Raw genomic sequence first — 6,000 nt, forward strand, 5'->3', positions numbered from 1 at the left:
TGGTATTCAATTCATATACATATATAGTGGCACCACAGTTCGAATATCATTGCAAAAAAAATATCACTATGTACAACAAAAAAATAAAAAGAGGGGGAAAAAGATATGTACAAGAACAGGGGGGGGGGGTCTGCTGTCTTACGGGAAAATGGTACTACCTCCTCCTTTGGCCACCTGAAAGGTGATTTTTTTAAGGCTCTTTTAAATGAGCCCAGCGAACTGCATTTTTTGAGGGATGGAGTTAGACTATTCCAATCCTGGGTGGCAGTGCTGTAGAAGGAGAATTTTCCCATGTTTGATTTATGGGTGGGTGGTACCAAATTGTTGTTAACGCTCCCTCTGGTATTGTGACTGTGGGTGTCGCTAACCTTTTGGAGGTATTTACTCAGATATGCGGGAATAGGGGGCATATCGGGTACATTTGCATTTACAATTTTGAAGGCCAGTCCCATTTTTAGTTGTTTAACCCTGTCTTCCACCCTGAGCCAGCCTAGGCTAGCAAAATGGGTGGGAGAAAGGTGGGTCATGGGCCCCAATCCGAGGAGTAGCCCAATCAGTTTGTTTTGGGAGGTTTGAAGCTTAGTCTTCAGTGACACTGAGGTGTTGGGAGTACCAGGAGGTGCAAGCATAGTCAAAAAGTGGTTGAATCAGGGCCCCAGAGAGGGTCCTGAGGGCCTGAGGGTTGACAAAAGAGGAAACTCTGCCCATAAATTTGGTTCTCTGGTTAACTCTTTTGACCACCTTTGTAGCCATGCTTTCACCTGTCAGGTATTTGTCAAGAATACAACCCAAATAGGTCATCTCTTCTTTGCTAGAGATAATTGTGCCATCGACTTTGACCTTGAAATCATTTACATCCATCTGTCTGAGGGAATGTTTGGTCCCAAAGAGAATGGATTCAGTTTTTCCAAGGTGTAGTGACAGTTTGTTATCGGTAAGCCAAGTACGGATTTTTGAGAGTTCGGAGCTGAGCGCCTCCTCAACTTGCAACTTGTCCTCTCCCGAGATCAGGAGTGCCGAGTCATCAGCGAACAGGAACAATTTGCAGTTACAGGCAGCATTCATGTCGTTAATGTATAGAAGAAACAGTAACGCCCCTAGAATGCTACCCTGAGGAACCCCACAGCTCACTGGGAGGGATGAGGACATGGTTCCGTTGATGTCAACCACTTGTTCTCTTCCCTCCAGGTAAGATCTCATCCAGTTTAGTGATGTTACTAGTAAAAGTCCAGAATTCAAAATTTACTTGAGTAAAAGTACAAAAGCATTTGTATCAAAATGTACTCAAATTTTCAAATGTATTAAATGTCTACCAATCTTTTGAAAATAGCAGACCTACAAGCTCACAATGCGTTGCGTGAGCTTGTAGATCTGCTATTTTCAAATGGCCAAAATGTATATAGGGCTGAAGTGGGTATTGTATGCTTTGTAATAACAATCAAAACCTAGAAAGTAACTAGTAACTAAAGTTTACAAATAATTGTAGTGGAGTAAAAGGACAATATTTGCCTCTGAGATGTAGAGGAGTAGAAGTAAAAGCATTGAAAATTGGAAATACTCCAGTAAAGTAAAAGTACTTCAAAATGGTACTTTAAGTACAGTACTTGAGTAAATGTACTCAGTTAGTTTACACCACTGGTGTCTCAAGTTCAACCCACATGTCTTGCTCTTTTACTGCATAAATTATGCTTCGTCGTACGACAGTGTCACGCGCCCAAAAATAGCCAATCTATACATACATCGCGCGTGGCGGAGGCGTCGCGTGGTGAGCTTGTAGATCTGCTATTTCCTAAAGGTTGCTTAACCAACAGGGAAAGAAGAAACCCCAGCTACAGTCAGCTAGCATCATCATCAACTTCCTTGCGCAGCTAGCTATTGCTAAAGCCCAGAAGAAATCAGTGTTGCCAGATTTTGCGAGAGAAAAAAGCATCCAGAACCAGTCTATGAAAACAAGCCCAAAAGCAGCAACAAGGCTTTGTTGAAAATAGCTCGATCTACAAGCTCACACTCTGCTATGCACCCCCCCCAGTCAAACAGTCTAACAAATCTTGCATGGCAGGGGGACCCTGGCTAAAAAAATATTTTCAGATTACGGGGTCTGCAGACAAATACATATATGGGGGTCCTTGCCATGAAATTGTTTGAGAACCACTGGTTTAAACGACATTGACTAAGCTCAAAATAACCATAACTACACAACCAGCAATATTTACAAGCAACTTTCACTATGAATTGAGTACAAAGGACCCCAATGGAAACAAGCCAATAGCTTTCTTGGGTTTTTTAATTCATATTAGCTGACCTTGTATTGAACTGTACTTTCATCTGCAAACTTCTAATAAAGTATTCAAATCAATCAACTTCACAGAGAAACAAGCCCAACGTCGCTTATAATAAGCGGACATGGCAACACTGCCAAGAAACCTGAGCTAGCTAGGCTAGGCTAACACACAATAGGACAGCATTCATGTATTTGAACACATTTAAACACACGACATGACACAGTAAAACAAAAACAAAAAACACGTAGCATAACACAACACCGTCAACTCCCACTCTGAACACGGAACAAGACATTTATACAACGCAAAATGAGTAGAACGAGCTAGCGGGTTAGCATGCTAACATTAGCATGTTAGCATGCTAACGTATGGAAACTAGCGCGTGAGCTAGTAACATGCTAATGTTAGCATGCTACCGCCTGGAAACCAGCGTTACACGCTAGTTTCCAGGCGTTAGCATGCTAACATGCTAACTTTAGGCAGCACGGGGTTTGTTTTGTTTCCGTTGCCTAGTTTTAGAGGAAACGTACCGTTGTTGTTCTTCCTTTTAAATGAAAAGGTCCGCTCCGTGTCTTTCTGAATGGGATTTAATTCCGGACGCGGTGACACTTTATTCCAGGGATGTTTGAGGGGATAAAAACAGCTACTTGGTTGATGTCAAGTGTGCTGCTCTGTTGCTAATTTGAATAAGGCTCTCTCACGCCGCCATTTTACACTGACACAGAAGGTTTCCGCGATTCACGCAACGTGACCCCGCCTTCTTGCGCGTGCGCACCGTCAATGTTGTGCTTCCTGAGCATGGGAGTTGTAGTCCATTTTTACTACATTCTGCATTTTGAATTGTAGTTTAAGGGCAAACATTATTAGGCTAATAATGGATAATGATAAATGATAAAGAAAGCTACTAAACAAATCTAAAAAATAAAAGGTTTTCTGTACGGATGTTTAGTAAAAAAATCGTTTGCTATGATAAATGTTTTTTAAATGCTTTTTTTTAATGCTTTAATGCTTTTTTTATGCTTTTATGCTTTCTTAAAAATGCTTTCCTATTGTGTTCATAACTTTTACAAAAGTTATGAAAAGCTATACTAATTTAAATTAACCGCTCGGGTGGCGCAGTGGTAAAGTCCCTGCCCACCACCACAGAGGTTGTTGGTTCGTATGCACGCCTCCGGCTTTGTCGAGCTTCTACAGTCTCTACCATAGAGTTACTCCATGAACACAATTGGCCCGTGTTCGGGGGAGGGTGATACTGGTCATTGCACATACTCCTACGGGCTGAGGTGGCACCTGTCAGCGGGGAGTGTTGGGCGGGAGGAGTACCGCAAAGGCTCTACGTCCTCCTGGTGGGGGCTCCTCACTGGCAGGTGAGTCGGTATACGACAGCAGTGAAAACACAGAATGTGTGTGGGGAGGAATCAACTGGCATAACGACTAAATTGGGGAGAAGAAGGGGTACAAAAAAAATTGGCTACTCTGAATTATGAAAAAAATGTGACCTTTCCCTCTTCAACAAAATAATTCCTATAGCAGCTACTCAAGCTTCTACAGGAATTTGAACATAAATTATGTCCCTTCTTTCTGCCTGGGCTTAACCTTGGAAAAGATTGACCTTACAGTGTTTGACAAATGCCATTTGGGCTAATTATTTTGAAATGAATACTGTCTAAAATAGTCAATCACTTAGGAGCATGACATACTGTACATGTAGATGTGGAGCTTCAAAAGTAATTGGTTTATCAACTTATAACAATATTTATATTCCCATTCATTTATATTGTTATTAGCATTTTACCTTTTTTACCATATAAGATAAGAGATAAGGTATTTTGTTTCTTATTGATAGAAGGCCATGCAGCATATTATCTAATCGACAAAAGAATCAATGACTTTGTGAACTAAAAAATTGATTAACTCAAATTAAAAGGATTAACGCAATTATAAACAATCTTTTATGTAGAACTGAAGACTGGAATATTGCATACAGGGTGTCCCCAGCTAACTTTATTTATAGTTAGGAGGCAAATGGACCCTTATGGGTCTGTAACTCAAGGAGTGTTTGTAACTCAAGGAGTGTCTGTAACTCAAGAGTCAAACTAACGCCGAGGATTTTACAGTGTAGATTGGAGTCCCAGAGATCAAAATAATTTCAAATGGGGGTCCATGGCCTAATGCATATCACTCTGGGAGTCCTGTCCTTGAAATTAAAAAAGGTTGAGAATAGCTGGGATCACTGTTACCAGACCAGCTTATAACCATGTAGGACAAAATAGCCTCCATTACTCTTCATACCGTCATTTAAATGGGTCCAAAATGGGCACACAGGAGTGGCAGCACGACCAATTTCTCCTTTCAGCTGGAGAGTGATTGTGGGATTTGCCAGCCAATCCATTACAGCTCATGCTAGAGCTCTAGTGCTGCCGCTGTGCGTTTCAGGGGCGGCAATAAATCGGGATGCACACAGAGAGAGAGAGGCTCTAGGGATGGAGGGGTAAAATGGTGCAGAGTTGGGGAGCAGATGGCTCGTCTCCAAACTCTCAGGATCCTAGACTAGTCGTGCCAAATAGGAACAGGTGCTGGAGAAAGTAGGAAGTGAGCTAGGGGCCCTGGATGGCAGCAGGAGACCCTTGACCAGCTGGCGAGGAGAAAATGGAAAAAGGATTGGCACCACAAAAAAGGGAAATTTGTATAACGCCCCAAATTATGTACCCCGTAGTATGACGATGTGTTGCTTGCTGACAAGCACTGATTTTCAACAAAAAAAAAAAAAATCAGTTCTTTAGGTCAGTGGTTCTCAAACTTTTTCATGTCAAAGACCCCCAAAATGATGTATGTATTTGACCGCGGACGCCCATCTCAAAATATTTTGTTCCAGGGACCCCAGAAGCAAAGCTTCAAATGTTACAAATGTTCGCTATATATATTGAAAGATTTGCACACATTTTCACTATTTTTCAAAAATAGCAGATCTACTAGCTCTACTATGATCTTGTATATCTGCTATTTTTGAATAGCCAAAGTATAAAAGGTTAAAGCGGTTAAAATTATTGTGATGCTATATTAACACATTTTGCTGGGGACCCCCTGGAACCCCCCCAAGGACCCCTGGGGGTCCCTGGACCCCACTTTGAGAACCAATGCTTTAGGTAGTTAGTTACTTCAGTTTATTTCGATCAGCCTCACCAGCATCCTTTTTTGGAGAGCAACCTTTTTCCAAGCTTGAAAATGTGTTATTTTCAGCGAGTGTCACTGTTGTGCGATGGAGTATGCAGTCATTTGGCTCATGTGGTAGGGAGAGGGCATCAAGGATTTGAGACAAAATGGAAGGCTGAATGAAGCAGAGGAACAGAGCAGAGGTTAAAAACCGCTTCGATAGAATACAAACACTATATTTATGACTACTGGTTCTCACCTTGACATGAAAACATTTAAGGCATCACTGCCTGCCTCCTGTGAATCGTTTTATTTTTATTTTTGATTAATTTCTTTTTATTTTGTTATTTGTTTGTTTGTATTTGTTTGTTATTTGTAGAGTACAGACATTTGGGTCATTACTGAATATAATCAGGTTTTGCTATATTTCTTATTAAACAAAGTCGTTTTTGAAAACAACAACAACAACAACAACAACAATAACATATAAAACTGGGGTTCAGTCAAACTCATAGGTCTGGAGTGTGATACCACCATCGAGGAGGGGCGTGAGCCAACAAAAGAG

At 41.2% G+C, this 6,000-nt stretch overlaps 1 protein-coding gene across 1 annotated transcript in view; it reads right to left on the minus strand.

The window, feature by feature from the left end:
• Nucleotides 1-2,991, minus strand: part of nup50 (nucleoporin 50) — a 30,329-nt gene extending 27,338 nt beyond the window's left edge. The window contains exon 1 of the mRNA XM_080421504.1: nucleotides 2,813-2,991. The gene's annotated coding sequence lies outside the window, so the exon portion shown is untranslated. The remainder of the gene's footprint in view (nucleotides 1-2,812) is intronic.
• Between the last annotated feature and the right edge of the window lie 3,009 nt (nucleotides 2,992-6,000).

This window comes from Gymnoscopelus braueri (assembly GCF_963280865.1).
Source record: "Gymnoscopelus braueri genome assembly, chromosome: 23".
NCBI lineage: Eukaryota > Metazoa > Chordata > Actinopteri > Myctophiformes > Myctophidae > Gymnoscopelus > Gymnoscopelus braueri.